This window comes from Pinus tabuliformis, chromosome 3_2 (genome assembly GCF_031772625.1).
Source record: "Pinus tabuliformis cultivar Carrire ecotype Pingquan chromosome 3_2, CPIR1, whole genome shotgun sequence".
In the NCBI taxonomy this organism is placed as follows: domain Eukaryota; kingdom Viridiplantae; phylum Streptophyta; class Pinopsida; order Pinales; family Pinaceae; genus Pinus; species Pinus tabuliformis.
Genome location: NC_142302.1, coordinates 236582034 through 236604510, shown reverse-complemented (window position 1 = coordinate 236604510; position 22477 = coordinate 236582034). Strand labels below are relative to the sequence as shown.

The 22477-nt window shown below is 35.7% G+C and overlaps 1 pseudogene; it reads right to left on the bottom strand.

The window, feature by feature from the left end:
- The window catches only part of LOC149180573 (2,3-bisphosphoglycerate-dependent phosphoglycerate mutase 1-like), a 50954-nt pseudogene that overhangs the window by 14807 nt on the left and 13670 nt on the right, over window positions 1-22477 (bottom strand).

The following is a 22477-nucleotide window of genomic DNA, read 5'->3' as shown; positions in this document are numbered from 1 at the left end:
TGGGGATTTCTATTCGGTTGTTCGAATTTGGGCACCAAACAATAGTGGAGCTCTTGATTTCGCAGGCTTAGATTGTTCCATCCAATTGTAATTCACCCTAAAAGGTTTCCAACATCGATGAACTCACACTACGCCAATTGGGTTTTGGTCAACGAAACATGAACACGTGCTAGGGACTAAAAAAATTGGGGGTTGGTGTCATAGCCAAAGTTTGGTTGATGATGGTCAACTGTTGCATATGGAGTTGTTGTCCCAGTTCGAGGGTGACCTATGGTTGAGCTTATGAACCACACAATCTATAGCTTGGAGGAATGTGGAGGGCCTGAAGTCAGTCAACTATTTTTAGTAGATATGTTCAGATAAGTGCTCTTTATGCAATGATATATTTTGTATGTTTTGTTTACAATTATGAGTTATTATTAATCAACCCGAAATTGGTATTTGTATTAGTGGTGCACCATGTATTAAAATTATGTGATGTCTAACTGTTGACCATAGTTGGGGGTTTGAGATATTACATGTGATGTTTCAATTCTGAATGTTTATTGGTAAGAATATAAACATGATTTAATGTGTGAATAAAAAATTAATTATGGCATAGTACATAGAGTTGGAGTGTTTCTCAGTTTTGCAAGTAGTATTGCATTTCATAATGATTGTAATTCTTAGGTTAAAATTTATGGCAAACTTCAATACATACACTTCCACAATAACTTAATGACTTTAAAATAGTATTGGAAGATTGGTTGTAATGGTGTTGCTCGATCGAGGGTTGGGGACACTACAAAAGAGCTCCTTTATTGAAACATTTTAATAATTTGTTGATTTTTATGATTACATTCAAGCTAATATGGTTGATAATATCTGAGGTTATAAATACTCTAATAACCTACAAGGATATAGGAATAATAGGAATTTTTAGATATGTATAATAATAGTTATTTAAAATTTAATTAAATTAGAATTATAATATTAAAGCTTATTGATATTAGCAGGTCGTAACTACTATATTGGAATTTTATTGGATTTTTACATTTGAATTGCTTGGACTTGGTCAAATAATACTTTTGATTTTTGAGTGGAAGTTTCATGAGGATAGGTTCCTTTATACCATTTCCATTGGTTTGTGAACAATAACGATTTAAACCATAATTATTGAATTTAGATTCAAGTATGATAAATAAAAATTCAAACAAAAAAATTTCAATTCTAAAGAAATATAATAGTATACATTTTCAACATTTATAAATATAATCCTTTTTCTATAACAACAATGCCTTCTTCTCATTTTCTTCTCCATTCATTTTGAAATTTAAATCATTTCTAATAATTTTTTATCAATATGAACAATTTTGAAATTGAACTTCACCAAGGAAAGCCACATTGTTTGTTCCCTCCAAAATCTCTTTTCTTTTCCAAACTCACAACTAAAGCCCCTCCTAGTTTCAAATCTTATCTAGAATAATTTTGTAATTAATACATATTTAAAAACTAAATATTCAAAACTTATTTATATACGATTCCTTCTAATATAGACATATTTAAAAAATCAAATACTCATATAGAATCTTCTCAACTTCACGTTTCGGGTTCAAACTATTTATTTTCTTGTTTTCTCAACTTTCTAAACCCTTCAAGATAAAATTGAAATTTAAAACTAGGAAATTTTTGTAGTCACAATTAGTTTTCATTTCCTACTTGCAATCTTGTGACGATCTATTTTGTGTTTAGGGGGCACTACACTTAGCATTCCAACAATGCAAATGAACTAATTCGTGTGGATACATTATGAACCATGAATTTTCGGTCATCCATGTGATGAGCTACTTATGTTATTAATTGAAATCATTTTTTATCGAATTATTTGATATACCAATTGGATTCTCAAATTTTCATATTTTTTTTATTGAATCAAGAAAATTTAATAGCTATGGATTAAACCATGCTCTATTGAAACATTCAATACCACCAAATAAAACATAGTGGATAAATCAAAACATTTTTAGTACTCAAACCCAAAAAAAAAATCTTCCTAAAGACAAGTTGCCTAATTTAGGGACAAACAAACTTAACAACCTAATCCAAGATCAGTGTAAGTCCCAACAACATTGATATTCCTAGATATTATTTTATATTAACGAATTGGTGATGCCACAAGCCCTGTGTGGAATTGACAAATGGATATTGCTAGGTTGTGGCATATAAGACGAGCTACAGGAAGAAACCACTTCATTAACAAAATGTTACATGTTAGCCAAAATAATTTTAACGTGGCATGATATGCTAAAAAAAAGGGTGATATTTGCATAGAACCATAGACCCTACCTCTTGGTGCGTGGTTCACGTTTTGTCATTATTTTAGAACACTCCATTTCTGCAATCATTTCCACACACCACAACTCTGCAGTGCTTACAATGAAAGCTTTTTCCACACCTTTGGGCTCTATATAATGAAATCTAAACTCTCATATATGCACACTTTGCAATCATTATAGAAAGATATAGAGAATTAAGAAACTTAATTAAATTGAGACAAGGCAAACACTCAACAATATTATATATGAAGTAATTGCATAGCCAAAAATTTAAGTCACACAAATTTAATATAGCAATTTCACTCTGAGGTGTGGAGGAAGATTTCATTGTGCAGAGTGCAGAGGTGTGAAGGAAGATTTCATTGGGCAAAGTGTGGAGGTTATATAACATTTAAATATATAACATCTCTTAAACTTCAAAAAATTAAAAAAATATAGCTTTAAAGTTTCGATAATCAAAATAATAAAAGTTGTCGTACATTACGTGCTTTCATTGGATTTTTTATCGAGTTGTGAAGGAACCTGCAATGATAGATATTGACTATGGTGTAGAGGGATCCACACCCAATATTCAAAAATTAATTATGGCTTTCCCCACACACTTGTATATATCTTCTCTCTATGTTATTCTAACTACTCATATACTATGATCACAATGTCGCATATCTTTATGTAGAGAAGTAGCTTACCATAGAATCAATAGCTACCAAACAAATGAAACTAGCATTTCGTATGAGGAAGTACTATTGTGAAGGAGAACATGTGCGCGGGGAAATGAACATAAACTTTGTTCAACAATGTTTTGTACATTCGTATACATTCCCGTACACTACATATTAATAAATTAATTAGCAATTTTGACTTATTCAAGTTTGGGACATGAAAATTTTAGTTTACATGTATATCGGGTGCAAAGTAATAAATTTTCACCGAAAACAAGCAAATGCTGCAACATGCTTATGTTTCCAAAATAACTGACAAATGGTAGTACAACACACTAGCCACATGAGAATTAGTTATTCATTTTCAGCGTGAATCCATAATATGGTGAAATTTATATCATTTAACTAAAGAATTAGTGTTGGTGTTTATCCAATTAACATGTCACTCTTATAGGGGATAAATGCAAGCATGTTATTCACATCGTTGAATAGCTAAAATAACTCACCATATACCAGTAAAATCAAGGATTATAGAGAAAAGGAAGTGTTATGAAACATTAGTGTTAATCATTGCAATGAGAGCACTAATCCACATACTTTAACTAAATACTATATCAAAAATTATTTGTAATGACAACAGGTGGCATAAAAATTGTGAAAGTATTTAGTACCAAAATATGTGAGAAAGGACAAGTATGAAAGCCAACCATATATGCGAAAACTGTGTCGAGATGAAAATGTTTGCAAAGGTGCTAGAACATGTAGTGACAGATACTAACTATTGTGCATACGACTCTACTCTTAGTATTAAAATTGGATTAAGGTTGAATTCTACTAGTAACATATATTCATCGAATTGACTCACAATGACGCCATTGTTCGAGTTATTAATATCATTTAATCTAAAACTTTTTGTAATATTAATGGTTATAAACATATCAAGAAGATCATATCTATGTTTTTTCATTATTTAAGAATGCTTCATTTCCACAGTCATTTCCGCAAGACACACCTCCACACTCTGTACAATGAAATGTAAACCCTGGGATACATACACTTTGTAAGTGTTATGGCAGCTGTCTTGAACCAATAAAGATATAGAGAATTAAGAAATTGAATTAAATGCAGGTGAGGAAAACACTCAACAATATTATATATGAAGCAAGTGCACACCCGAAAATTTAAGTTGCACAAAATTAATATAGCAATTTCACTCTCAGGTGTGAAGGAAGCTTTCATTGTGCCAAGTGAGAAGGTGCAGAGGACTAATTCATTGTGTGGGGTGTGGAGGTATGGAGGAATTTTTCATTATGCGCAATTAGAAGGTGCAAAGGAAGCTTTCATTGTGTGGAGTGTTAGCACCTAAATCTGCCCTAGGCTGAAGGAAGGCAAAATTCAGGGTAACCACAAACCACGCTCAGTCTGGTAGCTAGCCCTACTAGAATAGGAGAGGGATCTCTCCGAGTCACGCTCAATGAATAGATAAGCAAAAAGTGGTCTGAGATGACTTACAATGAAATATTAATCTTAGGCTAGTAAGTGAATATGGATACAAGAAACAAATTTTATGAATGACCGAGCTTATGAGATGGTATGGGACCAATGGTCAGCAATGAACAGAGAATTTAATACAAAGGCACAGATTACTCCGTGAGGCAAGACAAGAGGAAAGTGTAGTAATTTAGTTTGAAATAACGTGGAATGGAGATATTGTTTAGGAGAGTGAAAAGGGCATAGGAACATGAATCCTTTTCAACAGAAGAAGGACACTGAACATGAAATTTTCCCACAGGCAAAGAAATAAAATTGAATTCTACCTTATCTCACTCAGAAAATTTCACTGGGAATGAACATGAATTGAATTATGAAACATAACTAAATACATATGAAAACATAAGAGACACATTTTCTACACTCACAACCACATGAATCTCATGAAACACAGCCACTGCCTTTCATTAATTCTCTGTCAAAAATATACAGTGAAGAAGCAAGAGTTTCTTTCCCACGGTCTCCCAGAAGTTACAAGCCAACCAACCCTTTGCAAATAGCTTGCATACAATATATAGAATGTGCCATGAAGATATAGAACGCCCAAGGGTTTGGGAGTTACTCGAATCATTACAAAATGGAGATGAAGAGCCAACCATCAGCTATAGGTGCAGCGTTACAAACATGACAAATGGCTTGGGTGGCCGTTTGCCTTCCTTCGCCACTTGGATATAAGCCAATATGGGGAAAAAATTCTTTAAATGCCGCCTTTGGTGCCAGAAAACCGAAGTGTAGATGAGCGGGCCCACTTGGAGAAGTCGCGAATTGAAAATTTGCGAAACGGAAGCAAATTTGGTAAGTTTTCCTCTATGCATCGCGCCATTTTCTCTGTGCGTCACGCTACTTTGGGGCCTATTTTGGGGCACTTTCAGGTGTCCAAAATGTGCCCAAGTGGGCTTTTTGGAAAGCCTATCCTATCTACTTTCTAACCCAACTGGAATTTCTGAATTTGGTGCTCATTTTCCCCTCCAAATCTTCATTCTCCCAAGATTGTTTCTTGTGTGTCAAAAAAGGGGCAGAGAGGCCATTTTTTGGGTGTTTCTAACCTTCTGGAGACTCAGATCTTGCCCAAATTTCTTGTCCGAGCACTAGTAGTCATGAATTTCCATGCTGAATCCAAAAATGATAACTATTCCTCATTTGGAGCTCTATATTTTTAGCGTTGCGCCACAGGGAGAAAAACCCTGTATTTTGCCCAAAAATTTGTCATGTGACCCAAAATGCCCCAAAAATGCTCCAAATTTCTTGTCCAGGCACTCGAAGTCATGATTTTTCATGCTGAATCCAAAAATTCAAACGATTCCTCATTTGGAGTTCTAGATTTTTAGCACCGCGCACTGGGCTTGAGGCGCGGCGCATATAGCCTGTGCGTAGCGGTTTTTGCAGGAGACTTTTGGAGGTCTTCCTGGTGTCAACATTGGGCGCAAGATAGCGCGTTGGAAAGGTATTTGAGTCTACTTTAAAACCCAACTATAATTTGTAAATTTTGAGTTCATTTTCCCTATCAAAAATCAAATCTCCCAAGACTGGTCAAAATGTGCCAAATGAGGCTGCCTAAAGGCAGAGTGCGGTTACAGTCAACTTTTGAATGCCTTCCTCAACTCCAAATTGAGCTCATGATAGCTCATGGGAAAGAAATTTGTATCTAGTTATCATTGGACTCACCATACAAGTCATTTGGCCAACTGCGCTAGGTGAAAATTGGATTTTCCCAAGGTCACTTCAGAGGTGCATCAATTCTCCCTAGGCAACTATATTTTTGACATTTCGCCAAAACCATGACACCTGTGTAAAAATTGAAGGAGGTTTTTCTTCCTTGGCATGTTTTGGACAAAAAAAGTTCTCCGTTTTCCCAAATTCATCTTTTATTGCTCAAAAACATCATTTGAGTGAAACCTCTCCCGATGTATAGAACAAGGGATTTGTCGAAATGAAGCGAAATGAAGGGGATAGGGAGCTTCTAAATTCTTGAGGAAATTTTGGAAGTAGGGAGGGATGTTAGGAAGTAGGGGAAAATGAAATCTCAGAGATTGAGTGAGGGGAAAGGGTCCAAAAAGGAAAAACACAGGTCCAACCTAGAAAATTGCTAGGTTGTAGCAAGAAACTAGGGTTTGTGCGAAAATGAGGAATTTGGGGGATTTTAGTGATGGGAGGTGTTTAATAAGGTACATTATGGATAGGGAAAGGTGTATCAACATCAGGATACAAGTTTTTCCTATGATTTGACCATCCAAGAGAAATTAGCTTCAAAACCCTAGGAGAGGGAAATGAACCTTGCCTAGGCGCAACTGAAGCATGAACAAGGTGTAAAATGGCCCAGTGGAACTTGACATGATGATGACAATGCTTTGAATGATGGTACACTCTGTTGAATGGTGACATGGAACGTCATTTGGACAACTTTGACAAGGGTAAAATCAAATCGTAGACCTAATGCCTAGTGACCAAGTTTTGCTTGAAGACTCACTGAAATGACAAAATTTGACCTTGACACTTTAAAATCACTTTGTAAGAGAATGTTTGATCACTGGAGGAAGGCTACAAAGACTGACACTAACGTTGGCTCCAATAGGGATGGCAGCTCCAGCTCCTTGGAGGTGCCAAGAACTGCAGATCTTTGGGTGAGCAGACAGTGCCTTCGTCCATTGGGCTATGGAGTCAAAACACGGAAACTGACATTATGCAGACGAACTCTGACTGAAGACTCAAAATGAAAACCATAATAAAACCAGACATGACTAAATCCTAACTAACAAACTGGAAAGATGCTCATATTTGAGCTTATTCAGCAAACCTACCCTAATTACTCTTTCCACCACTCGGTCAAGTGAGATGGAACAACCAATGCAACCAGGTAAGCATTATGGCTGATATTTGATTTCTTCCCAAATGCTTTCTGATGCGCAGGAAAAGGGAAGAATCGAAAGGCAGCTCCCATGGAAACTTGGAATCAAGTTCACTGCTGACAAACTTGCAAAGCATGAATTGGCTGGATGACTTCAAGAATACTGCAAAAGGATCTTCATAAGCATCGCCATTGATTTCCATTAACACATTATTGCTCTGGTCCAAGTAATCTTCATAGCTGGATATTAAACTTTTCCTCACATCTGCACTGTCTTTCTTTGATGATTGCAACAAGCAGTCAAAAGGATCCTGAATTTCGTGAAGAACCAAACTCTGTTGTTGATTCCAAACAGAACCAAAGCCTCCTTTATCAATCTCCTCATATGACTGCAAACTTTGGTATGGGCTATGAAATGAACAATTTGTTAAACAAGACAATGAAGGTGACCCTTGAAACAGATGATTATCAACATTCTCTTTTGCCTCTTGGTTGGCTGATGGAGAAGAAGTTTTACAGCAAACAAAATCTAACACATGAGAAAAAGGATCATCAAAAACTTGATGAGACTACTGCGATGTATCTATTGAAACTGTATGACATCCTATTGGTTGTTCATCCTTTTCTTTAGAGATATTACGAAGATTCTGACTTATAAACTGAAATGCTTCGTAACACAAGGGTACAAAATCCTCTTGCATCATTAAATCATGTATTTCGGCTGCCTCACCTTCATCTATAATCTGACCTTGAATTGTGTTTGGTGGCTGCAAATCTGGTTCTGTATCCAAAATGATTTCATCAATCATTTTAGGGGAATATTTCTCATTAACAACCTGCTCAAAAATTTCGCCATCTGTCTCATCTTCAACATTAAAACTAAGAGATTGTTTATTTCCTACAAGCTTTTCATTTGAAGATTTACTATACAATTTACCCCGCAAAAACTGAAATGATTCAAAACAGAGAGGTAAGGAATCTTCTTGTATCGTTTGATAATAGAAGCGAGCTTCTATGTGTTCATGTGCAACCTGACTATTAATGGCATTTGGGGGCTGGAAATATGAATATAAGAAGTTTGGAACAAAGTTTTCATCTCCCTCAAGAGGATCCAAATAAAGATTTGTCGATAGCTGATGTCTGATTGCATGGAAATTATCTTTGATGAACTGACATGAATCAAAGCACAAAGGCAAATATCCTTCACTTACCTCAAAATCTGCTGCACTTTCCGCATCGTTTCCATAGCTGATATGGCTCAGTTGATCACTGTACTCGAGCTGCTGTAAGCGAACTTCCTCATCCCATAAACTGGCTGCTAATTTGTCTGCAAGATTAGCTTCTGTTTGGAGAGCATAATCATCATCATCATACTAATCAAACTGAGGCAAATTGTCAGTATAAAACATGTCATCAAGCATGCATGTCATATCAACAGGTCTTTCTTCTCCAATATGATCTACAAAACAATCCTTATGACTACTGAGATAAGAAACAAAATGTTTTGGATCAGCCACTTGTTCATGAATGCCATTTTCATCTTTTGCAGTCATTTTTCTCACCATATCTTCTACTGCACTCACCAAAATGTCAAGCTTTTCCTCTGAAGGTGTAGTTTTCTCTAGATCCACGTTTTTCATCTCTTCTTCTTTCAACCTTGCCCTTCTGATCAGCAAATGAGCCTCTACATTTACTGCATTGTTCTGCATCTCTTCAAGTGTTGCGACATTCTTTTCTCTCAGCTAAAACTCCATTTCCGGATCAAAGGCACCCGAGTAGTGCAAGAGAACAGATCTAGGAGGGGGTCTTATATCAACCAGAATTGAATAATAAACTTGATTAAATCTGGTTGAAAACTAATGTACTGTCTCCCCTAGCAGTCTTTTCATCTAATTATACTCTTCTACGATAAGGAAAATGTTCTGTCCGATCCTCCATATGTCAAGAAAAACTTTGATGAACCAACTCTTGACTTTGCCTTGCAAAGAAAGAGCGAAAAGCCTTATACTGACATCTTCTTCATCAATTTCAAAAAGGTCTAGAAAAGTCTCAAAATTCTGCACATGTTGCTCAGCATTGACATTCTTACATTCACCATCAAATCTTGGCAAGTATAGATCATAATTTTTGGGGAAATCATGAAGAACAGAAGGTAAAACAAGAGGTTTATACCTATCTGGGATTATAACATCTGTAGGGATATGTACAAGAGCTATGGGATCAGTTTTGTTTTCTTTAGGCTCATCACTTTGCAGAGAATCATCTTAAGATGTAGGAAAAGTAAGGAGGCCAGGATCCAAGGGAAACTCTCTATTTACACTTTTTGAATAGATCGAGTGAAGATTTTGATCACCTTTATCATACAACAAGTTCTGAAAAACTTTTAGGGCAGCTTCAAGAACAACGAAGAAGTAATTTACAAGAAAGCAGAGTAGAACCTGAATACCATTCCACTTTCGATACCTGAACTTTGTGTAAGATCCTACCATTTTCGCAGAGAAAAAGTTAGTCCTCCAGTCAAGTCACCATGAAGCACCGATTGCTGGGTTCTTCAGTGAAAGGAGTCACCAGGTGAATGATTTCAGTCGTCTTCTTATGTCTGATCGTTGTTCACCATCAACAATCAGCTCTGAACTCGAGATACGTACTGGGGCAAAACGATCTTCAAGCAAACCATTTTCATTCCCCAGTGGAGTCAACACTATGTTAGCACCTAAATCTGCCCTAGGATAAAGGAAGGAAAAATTTAGGGTAACCATAAACCACGCTCAGTCTGGTAGCTAGCCCTACCAGAATAGGAGAGGGCTCTCTCTGAGTCATGCTCAGTGAATAGATAAGCAAAAAGCTGTCTAAGATGACTTACAATGAAATATTGATCTTAGGCTAGAGTAAGTGAATATGGATACAAGAAACAATTTTTATGAATGACCGAGCTTCTGGGATGGTATGGGACCAATGGTCAGCAATGAACAGAGAATTTAATACAAAGGCACAGATTAATCCGTGAGGCAAGACAGGTGGAAAGTGTAGTAATTTAGTTTGAAATAACGCGGAATGGAGATATTGTTTAGGAGAGTGAAAATGGCATAGGAACATGAATCCTTTTCAACAGAATAAGAACACTGAACATGAAATTTTCCCACAGGCAGAGCAATAAAATTGAATTCTACCTTATCTCACTCAGAAAATTTCACTGGGAATGAACATGAATTGAATTATGAAACATAACGAAATACATATGAAAACATAAGAGACACATTTGCTACACTCACAACCACATGAATCTCATGAAACAAAGCTGCTGCCTTTCATTAATTCTCTGTCAAAAATATACAGTGAAGAAGCAAGAGTTTCTTTCCCACGGTCTCCCAAAAGTTACAAGCCAACCAAACCTTTGAAAATAGCTTGCATACAATATAGAATGTTCCATGAAGAGATAGAATGCCCAAGGGTTGGGGAGTTACTCGAATCATTACAAAATGGAGATGAAGAGCCAACCATCAGCTACAGGTGCAGCGTTACAAACATGAAAAATGGCTTGGGTGGCCGTTTACCTTCCTTCGCCACTTGGATAGAAGCCAATATGGGGAAAAAATAATTTAAATTCCACCTCTGGTGCAAAAAAACCGAAGTGTAGATGAGCACGCCCACTTGGAGAAGTCGCGAATCGAAAATTCGCGAAATGGAAGCAAATTTGGCAATTTTTCCTCTGTGCGTCGCGCCATTTTCTCTGTGTGTCGCGCTACTTTGGGGCCTATTTTGGAGCACTTTCAGGTGTCCAAAATGTGCCCAAGTGGGATTTTTGGAAAGCCTGTCCTGTCTACTTTCTAACACAACTGGAATTTCTGAATTTGGTGCTCATTTGCCCTTCCAAATCTTCATTCTCCCAAGACTGCTTCCTGTGTGTCAAAAAAGGGGCAGAGAGGCCATTGTTTGGGTGTTTTTGACCTCCTGGAGACTCAGATCTTGCCCAAATTTCTTGTTCGAGCACCAGTAGTCATGATTTTCCATGCTGAATCCAAAAATGATAACTATTCCTCATTTGGAGTTCTAGATTTTTAGCGCCGCGCCACAGGGAGAAAAACCCTGTATTTTGCCCAAACATTTGTAATGTGACCCAAAATGCCCCAAAAATGCTCCAAATTACTTGCCCGGGCACCAGTAGTCATGATTTTTCATCTTGAATCCAAAAATACAAACGATTCCTAATTTGGAGTTCTAGATTTTTAACGCTGCGCCAGTGCACGGCGCACAGGGAAGTGGCGCGGCGCACTGGGCTTGAGGCGCGACGCATATAGCCTGTGCGTATCCGTTTTTGCAGGAGACTTTTGGAGGCCTTCCTGGTGTCCAAATTGGGTGTAGGATAGCTCGTTGGAAAGGTATTTGAGTGTAATTTCCAACTCAACTAGAATTTTGCAATTTGGAGTTCACTTTACCTGTTAAAAATCAAATCTCCCAAGACTGGTGAAAATGTGCCAAATGAGGCTGCCTAAAGGCAAAGTGCAGTTACAGTCAAGTTTTGAATGCCTTCCTCAACTCCAAATTGATTGCATGATATCTCATTGGAAATATCTTTGTGTCTAGTTATCATTTGAATCATCTTGCAAGTCATTTGGCCAACTGAGCTAGGAGAAAATTTGATTTTCCTAAGGTCACTTCAGAGGTGCATCAATTCTCTCAAGGCAACTATATTTTTGACATTTGTCCAAAACCGTGACACCTGTGTAAAACGTGAAGGAGGTTTTTCTTCCTTTGCATGTTGTGGAAAAAAATCTCTCTCAGGTTTCCCAAATTCATCTTTTATTGCTTAGAAACATCATTTGAGTGAAACTTATCCCGATGTATGGACAAGGGATTTGTCAAAATGAAGCGAAATGAAGGGGACAGGGAGCTTCTAAATTCTTGAGGAAATTTTGGGAAGTAGGGAGGGATGTTAGGAAGTAGGGGAAAGTGAAATCTTAGAGATTGAGTGAGGGGAAGGGGTCCAAAAAGGAAAAACACAGGTCCAACCTAGAAAATTGTGAGGTTGTAGCAAGAAATTAGGGTTTGTGCGAAAATGAGGAACTTGGGGGATTTTAGTGATGGGAGGTGTTTAATAAGGTACATTATGGATAGGGAAAGGTGTATGAACATCAGGATACAAATTTTTCCTATGATTTGACCACCTAAGAGAAATTAGCTTCAAAACCCTAGGAGAGGGAAATGAACCTTGCCTAGGTGCAACTGAAGCATGAACAAGGTGTAAAATGGCCTAGTGGAACTTGACATGATGATGAAAACGCTTTGAATGATGGTACACGCAGTTGAATGGTGACATGGAATGTCATTTGGGCAACTTTGACAAGGGTAAAATCAAACCCTAGACCTAATGCCTAGTGACCAAATTTTGCTTGAAGACTCACTGAAATGACAAAATTTGACCTTGACACTTTAAAATCACTTTGTAAGAGCATGTTTGATCACTGGAGGAAGGCTGCAAAGACTGACACTAACATGGAGTTCAGAGGAAGCATAATGAAAGCTTCCTCCACACTTCTACACTTCGCACAACAAAATTAACTCAATTAAAAACAAAATATATAAATATATAACATGTCTCCATCTTTAAAAAATAAAACATATAACTACAAAGTTTTGATAATAAAAATAATAAAAGTTGTCGTACATTATGTGTTTCCATTGGAGTTTTTATTAACTAGTGAAGGAACCAACAGTGACAGATACTGCCTATAGCGCAGAAGGCTCCACACCTAGTATTAAAATGTTAATTATGGCTTTCCCTACGCACTCACTTACGCTTCTCTCTATGTTATTATAACTACTCATATATCGTGATCATAATATTCAAATATCCTTATGTAGAGAAGTAGCTTACTAGAGAATTGGTAGCTTACCATAAAATCGAAATTGGCATTTCGTATAAGGAAGAAGTGTTGTGCAGGATAATGGTTGTGTGGATCAAGGAATAGAAACTTTGTTCAGAAATGTTCCATAAGTCCATATACATTCCCACACACAACATATTAATAAATTAATTAGCAGTTTTGGATTATTAAATTTTGGGGCATGAAAAGTTTGGGTTATGTGTATATCGGGTGCGAAGTAATGACATATTTCCCAAAACAAGCAAATGCAAAAATAGAATTATGTTTCCAAAATAAGTAACATATGGAAATACACCACATTATCCACATGACACTTAGTTATTTGTTTTTGGTACGAATTCATAGTGTATCATTTAGATATGGCGGAGAGCGTGACTTAACAGAATCCATAAGATGGTGAGCTTTCTCATTTAACACAATAATTAGTGTGGGCATTTATATGATTAACACATGTCATTGTTACATAGGCTAAACACGATCATGTTATCCATATCATTTGTACACCTAAACATCTAAAACAACACATTGTATACTATTAAAATAAAGGATTACCAAGAAAAGTAAATGTTTTTCTTTCTATAATGAAACATTAGTGTTAATCGTTGCAATTAAAGCATTAATCCATGTATTTTAACTAAATATTATAACATGAAAACTTTATAGTGAAAATATGTGGTGTATAAACTGTTGAAATCATTTAGAATCAAAACATTTGAGAAACAATAAGTGTGCAGGGAGGCCATATGGGAAAATGGTGTTAAGAAAAAAATGCTTGTGAAGGTGTGAGAACCAGCAGTCATTGATACTAACTTCAGTGCAGATGACTATGCACTCAATACTGAAAAATTAATGAAGGCTTAGTTATACTATTAACATCTATTTAATGAATCTATGCACAATCAGACCATCTTTCGAGTGCTTAATAACACTCACTCTGACGCATTATGTAATGATTACTAGTTGTAACCATATCAAGAAGATAATATTTATCGATATTATAAAATAGTATTTTTTGAATTTATGCGGTGAATCAATGCATAATCAACACATCGTTTGAGTGTTTAATAGCATTTACTACTTGTAAACAAGTCAAGAAGATGCATAGGGATCCACACTATATTTTATAGTAGATTGAAACGATATGCATGCTCCCTTTGCACACTTCTTCTGCACATTGTCTCATTTTGAGTCAATGCTTTGAACGAATATTACATAGATTCAATTAACCTCCCGTGACATGGATTAGCGAATATCAAAAGAAATAATTCAAACTTAATTTTATGATTAATATAAGCTTCATTTCCGGTAAATATAAGTTTGTTAGACACTTATTTGGTGAATCAACATGTAATTAGGACATCATTCAAGTACTTAATAGAATAAACTAAAAGTTAAGGCTTTTACCTATGATTAACAAAGGCTCCCTTCCTAGTAAATATAAGCATTTATTTGGTGAATTGACGTGCAATCAGGACATTGTGCCAATGCTTAATAACATTTACTCTAATGCATTGTGTAAAGATTATTACTTTTTATCGAATCAAGAATATCATATCCATCAATATTATAAAACAATATTTTTGTTATTTATTGGATGAATCGACGCATAATTTGGACAATGTTCAAGTGCTTAATAATATTTATTAATCATAAACAAATCAAGAAGGTCTACATGTCAAGAAAACCATTATTCATTATAGCAGATTGGAAGGATGCGCAGAAGAGGGATGTGTGTGGGATAACCTTTGTTCCCTCATTTATATGCATTCACATACATTATCCCTCCACACACATCAACTTCTCGCAACGCAGATTAGCTGTTATTAAAAACTTAATGAAGGCTTAATATTATGATTAACAGATATATTTTCATATCTTAACTCCAAGTACTATCGAAATAATGAGTGTTCGTACAAAAGTAATGGTAAAATCGTCATTTATTTAGAGCTTATGAAAATAAAAAAATTTGGGACTATGAATTGTTCAAGATAAAAAACTATTCATCTAACATTAATCTATCAACCCAGGTATTCATTTTTTTATTCCAAGGCAATCAGAAAAATCTATGCAAGGGTCTACTGGGAACCAATGTTGGTGCTATATGAAGTGAACTAAATCAAAAAAATTATGTAAAAGGTAAACTGATCTTTCTAGCAGCATTAAAGCTCTCAACTAATCTAAAGAACAAAGTTTTATATATAAATGAAATTGAATCTTGATTTCAAAACTGGAAGTCAAATGCATAGTTAGTTGTTCACATTACTCTAAATCAAGCTTAAATCAAGGAACAACATATGAATTTTAATTCATAATTTCAGTTATTTAAATATTCTCGAAATAAACTAGCACCCATTAAATAATAACAGTGTTTCAAGAAACAACAATAGGAAATTGAAGTAACAACAATCAAAACTAAAAGGAACAACAACTACCTATTCAGGAAACAATAATTAAGAAAAATCTATTGAATACCATTATTATCAAAAATATAAATGAACTTCCCAATAACTATTCACTACTTAGATGAAAGTGTATGAACTATTCAAAAAACGAAATAATATAGAATTAAGATAATTTACTATACACATTAAATATAACACTTCATCCAAGAAGCGAACCCAATCAACCAGGAGTCAAACTGCCTTTCAAAAGAGACTCAGATTGTTAGAATAATCCGACACATAGGAAATAATTAAGTACAACTTGGTATAGTGTATAGTTAGGTAAAGTTTGTTTCTTTAGTATGTACTTTCTGTAACTTACAATCCGACGATCACGATATGTTCTAGACATGAAGTGATATGACAATTCATTCTCTCCTCAATATTACCGACACTTGATCTATGGCTTAACACCCGATTGGTCCATGATCTCTATTTAAAGAGCATGGAGGTTCATTTGGTAGGTGACTGTTCATGAGAGAAGCTTATGTAAATTTTATTTCTTTTAAATTAATAAATTACCTGAAGTGGTCATGTTGGCTCAGACCATGGACTGTTTCCCTCTTTGAGGGTTTTAACCATGTCAAGAATACTGGTGTACTGATATGTGATCTGTTTGTGAGCAGTGTCCTTTGTTGTTCTATTTAAGGAATTTTCCCTGTAAATTCCTACATGGTATCAGAGCTATTCGAGGGCCGCATCTGTTGGTGATCCAAATCTGAAGCCGGTACAACTGCATCTGGTTTTCTCTTCCTAAATCTACTATTTCTAACTGCTTTTGGGCTGAGAGGACTACCCTATTGTGTTAGGAGCACCTGTTCCAGTGGGGAACACCTTTCATTTCATGTGAAAAGGTTTATGGTAGCCCTAGCTATGTCATTTTTAAAATATGGAGGTATACAGCCTTTGTTTGCAGTTATAGTTATTTATCTCTCTGTTTATTTCAGTTTATAGTACTTTATATTTTTTTATTACCAGATCTATACCTTTCATTTCTACGTATGCTCTTTGCCCCACAATTCTGTGCGATCTGGGCAAACCAGAAACAGAAAGAATTTTTTTTCTCATGTGTATGTTCTTTTCTATTATGCCTTAATGTGATCTCGGAAAATCAGAAACATTGAGGAAAATATTTAGCTTTTGATTAAATCTAACTTTATGTTGGAAGGCTTCTATTTCTTTTGCTTGTTTGTTTTGGGTTGTGTGGTTGTTTTTTGTTTTGTAGGAAAGAAAGGGGTTTTTCAAGTAAGCACGCACTCCAAAGCTTTAGTGAGCTAGGTGGGGAGGCGGGGGGGGACCCATTCCTCCTTTCCAAAAATTACTAACCTTTTAAACTAGATCACTTGGTCCAAAGTTACTTTATGAGAATATAGGTCTTGGGTTCAAGTCTTTCTTTTTGTTGAGCTACTTTTTCAAAAAGAACATGTAACTTATGTTTTAAAGTTACTTTATGTAAAAGTGTTCTCACTCGTTATAAAAAGTGATTCACTTATAATTCTAAAGTCATTTTATCTTTTATTTAAGTTACAATTTAGTGGAAAGTTCATACAACACCATTGTAAAAGTGACTTTCACTTATTTATAAAAGTGGGTCACATAAAGTAATTTTTTATCTTTTATTTAAGTTACAATTTGGTGGATAGTTCATAAATTGTAAAAGTGACTTTCATTTATTTATAAAAGTGGGTCACATAAGGTAATTTTTTTTAAGTGAGATAATTATATTAAGTTTGGAAAGGGGGCGGTGGGATATTTTTTTATATAACATTATCATTCACTTCCCAACATTCACGTAGTTCGTCGACATCTTCAACAACTTTTCTTCAAAAAAGCCATAACTTCTTCATTCGGAAGCTGTTTTTTTTCAATCAACCTAATTTTTTGAGATCATTCCATTGGAACACTTACTTTTAGCATCTACAACTTTAATTTATTTTCAAATGGAAATTCCATGCTTAATTATTCTTGACAGCACCAACTACTTCCAATGGCTATCCTACATTTTGGATTTACTTAGAAGTAAAGGTATATATAGAATAGCCTCAGGCCAAGAGTCTAAACCTAAGGATGAAGATAAGCAAGACAAACGGGAAAATAAGCAATATCAAGCATGTGGGTTGATAAGGATTTCTATTTCTCCAGACCTTAGATTCCATATCGCAGAAATTGATACCCTCGATGAAGCAATGGAGCAACTCAATAAAGTTTTTGGAATTAAAAATGAAATTAGAGCCCATCAACTTGAAAATGAGTTGATTACGTTGGACCCCAATAATTTTTCTTCCATTGAATATTTTTTGTCCAAGTTCAAGACCGTTAGACTTCTCTTGGAAGGTGTTAAATTTTAGAAAGAAGATGGTAGTCTTATCATTCCATTCTTACCAAGTTAGGACGAACCTCCTCTGGGTTTGTTTCCACCTTCCATTCTACTAGAGAAGCTTTTATTTATCAAGGAAAAGACTACATGTCCCCCTCCTTTCATGCCTTTTGTGATTCTTTAATAAGAGAGAAAGAAAAACTCTTACATCTTGGACTTCTTCATACTAGAAACTCTTCTAAGAAAGCATTAGCAACCCAGCAACAACCAACTTCAAAGAATCCTAAGAAGCAGCATCCTAAAAAGAATGGTCCTAAACCAAATAAGGGTCCTAAGCAATTTTAGTCTCACAACAAAAAATCAACTCAACAAAATGATAAGGCAACTAAAAACAAAGGGCAGAAGAATGATAGACACAACAACTTTTATAATCATGAAGGCCACTTAGAATCCAAATGCGTTAAGAAGATGGAAGCCTTGGAAGTAGCAATGAAGAAGCATAACATCCATTTGGAGCACTCTTCAACTTCAACTTTATCTTCAGGAATAACACTTTTTGCATGTGGTTTCAAGAATCTCGGTCTAGGTATGCATTAAATGTATCTTCTTCTTCTCATTCTTATGAGTGGCTCATTGATTCTGGAGCTTCTTATCACATGGCTGAAAACAAAGCCATGTTTTCTTCTTTAAATGATTGTAACACCAAAATTATTGATGTTGGTGATGATAGATCTCTTAGTGTTGTAGAGACTGGAACTATTCATCTAGACAATGGTCAATTTAATGATGTATTATGTGTTCCTACCTTATCCTGTAACCTTCTATTTGTATATCAAATAACTCATTCATGTGAAGGTAAAACTGTTGAATTTTCACCTCATGATGTTGTAATTAAAGACCTAAGATATCCTAGACAAATTTTAGCTACTGGCATTGTTGATGATTCTACAAGGTTGTATAAGTTTTACAAATTTGGGTCATCAACTCTTCCCTCGATATTTGTTGCTCATAATGATGAAGTGAGCAAACTTTGGCATGAGCGATTTGGTCACTTAAACTATCACTCCCTTCAAAATCTATGTAAAGAAAATATGGTGATAGGTCTTTCAACAGTATCTTGCAGAGATGGTGTTTGTTCTGGATGTGTACTCGAAAAACATCATCGATATAATTTTGAAAAATGTGTCCCTTGGAATGCCTCAGCCCCTTTACATCTTATGCATAGTGATTTATGTGGTCCACTTCCAGTTGTTTCATTCTCTGGCTACAAGTATTTCTTAACTTTCATCGATGATTTATCCAAACGCACTTGGGTATACTTCTTAAAAATCGAGGGTGAAGTCTTTAACATGTTCTTAACCTTTAAGTCCTTCGTTGAGAAACAATCTAGACATCAAATTCTTAAACTAAGATCTGATAATGGTGGAGAATATGTTAACAACAAATTCATCAACTTTTGCATTGGGTATGGAATTCAATTGCAACATACTGTTCCATATACTCCACAAAAAAATGGTGTAGCTGAAAGGATGAATTGCACCTTAAAGGAAATGGCTAATTGTATGCTTCAATCTAAAGGGCTTAGTCTTAATTTTGGGAAAAAGAAATTAACTTTGCAAATTACATATTAAATTACACTCCTACTAAGGTTTTAAAGAATATCACTCTAGAAGAAGCATGGACCTCAATTAAACCAGATGTAAGTCACTTTCGTGTTTTTGGAAGTAAAGCATGGGCCCATACTCTAGAGGAGAAACATAAAGCCTTAGAACCTAAGATTGAAAAATGTATTTTTGTTGGATATTCTGAATATGTCAAAGGATATAGACTTCTTTAACCGAAATCCAAAAATGTTATCATTAGAAGAGATGTAAAGTTTGTTGAAAATATATCGGCCTACGAGCCTAGTTCGGCGAATATGCCACCTCTCTCTATCCCTTCTACATGTAAAAATATTTCTTCTTCAGATGATAAAAACGAGGATGAAAATCCTCTCCCACCTTCTCAGGATCCACCTTCAACTCCTCAGCTTTCAAAATGGGTCTGCACTACTCGGGATGCTCAGGTTCTCTTGCAGGTGATCCTACAGATTAGCGTCGTACACGTTCTCAGCTTAATAGAGCATCTTATTACTGGCTCGAGCTTCAATGCATTATGACCTGACACCTTTGCAGAAGCTTTCGACCATCTAGATTGGGACAAAGCTATGAATGAATAAATCTTTCATTATTGGCAAATGATATTGTTGGGTCCCTATAATACTAGTGATTACCCCATTACTATTGTAGTTATACCCCTTATTTATATTGTTGTGCCCCTATTACCCCCATGTTGTTATTTCTGTGCCCCATAGAATCCCTCTATTGTTATTTTTGTGGCTTTATATTATTATTATTAGGTCGGATGGATTATATTGTGACTCCTTAGACTCCTATATATAGAAAGGAGGTTTTGTCATTTGTATCATCAAAGAATTGTTCATTTATGTAATGTAAAGGAGGTTGCCCCCTCGAAGAGGCTGAATTCTAAGGCGTTGATCTATCCTTTCTATCTTTTCTTGAGCTGGTTTCATAACATTTGGTATCAGAGATTTGGATTCTAGGGTTTCGCTGTTCCAAACAGGTCATCGTGGAATTTTAGCTATAACGTTTTTTCTGTGACGTTTCAGAAGTCGCAAAAAAAACCCGTTTGAGAAAAAATCATGCTGAACCTTGGGTCTGAATTTTAGAGCTTTTCGCGCGATATTTGTGGAGATATGATCTGAGGAAGTTGGTCTTTTTGCAGACTCCTAAATTACATTCAAAACAGGTGACCTGGGGAAAATCGTCATAAATTTCTCTCTGGGGATCGGATTGAAAGTTCATAAGAAGGTATAGAAAGAGGACGGACTGTAGTTTCTTGTATGTGTGTTTCAGATTCAAAGGTTGAAACAGTGACTCGTGGCACGTCGTACAAGTTCGCTCTACTGAACTAGTCTAAAAGCAAGTCACTGTGGGAGATTTCACATAACTCTTCCTTGGAGAATCCAATTTGGGTCAGACTTCTGGCATTGGAAAGAGGACGCAGAAGGCTACTACAAGTCAAAATTTCAGAACTGGATGATCCGAACTTACAGAGATACATCAAATTCAATATCAGGCTTCTATAAAGTGAAAAAAGGTGTGTAGTTTTTTTTTTAAATTTTTGTGTAAGCTTGGTTTAATGGAATTCAAAGGGCATAGTAAAGCATTATTATCGGTAAATGATGCCCCGAGGAAAGAAAATGCAAACACCTAGTAAGGAACCTGAAAGCTCGAGCATGACTCATGAAGAAGAGGAAGGAATGCTACATGATATATCAAAATTACAAGAACAAGTGCAACAAATGTCACGCTCACAAAAGCTAACAGAAGCTAAGATAAGTGGCGTGGAATCTAAGATAAATGGCGTGGAATCTAAGATAAAGGGCATGGAAGCTAAGATGGATGATTTGAAGACAGATTTGAGGACACATTTGAAGACAGACATGGCAGATTTGAAGACAGATTTGACAAATTTTCTACAAGAAATACTTACTAATGGTGAAAAGGTTGTAAAGGAATCTCATGATGTGAACAAAAGTAATGCTATTCATGATTCCATAGATGCTAATGTTGGATCGAAGACCCACCATATTCCAAAAATCGATATGAGGAAGTTTGATGGCAAGGATCCCGCCACATGGATATTACAGATGGAGCAGTTCTTTGATCTCAATAAAGTGCAAAACACACAAAAGGTACGTATGGAAACTGTATATTTGGAACCAAATCAGTTTGTATGGTATCAATGGCTTGGCTCTCGTGAAAAATTTATCACTTGGGCAATTTTTACGGAAGAATTGATAGCACATTATGAAGATACAAAAAGCAACACTTTTTTTAGCTAATTGATAAGTCTCAAACAAAAGGGTTCAGTAATGGAGCACATTGAGGAGTTCCAAAAAATTGAACATAAGGGTAAAAGATATTCCAGAGGAGCATAGGATTTAGGTGTTCATTGGGTCTTTAAAGGATAATATCCAACATGATGTTCGCCTTTGGGAACCTGATTCATTAGAGAAGGCATTCAGGTTAGCAAGAAAAATGGAAAGCAAAATTATGGCAACCAGGAAGCATACCACTCACAACTATAAAGACGGAAGTGTTTTTGCCCCTAGTCTTCCACAACCTATAAGGTTGACACCACAACAATTGGAAGAAAAAAGAGCAAAAGGGTTTTGTTACAGTTGTGATAGCAAATACACTAAAGGTCATAAGTGTGCTGAGAAGAAATTATTCTACATAGATTGTGAAGAGGAAGAAGAAAAGGATCAAGAAAGGTCAAAAGAAGAAGATATACTCCAGGAACAAAGCCTAGATGAAGAATAAATAAATCCAACCATATCTTGTAATGCATTGGCAGGAATTACTACTCCTCAAACCATCAAGATAGAAGGACAAA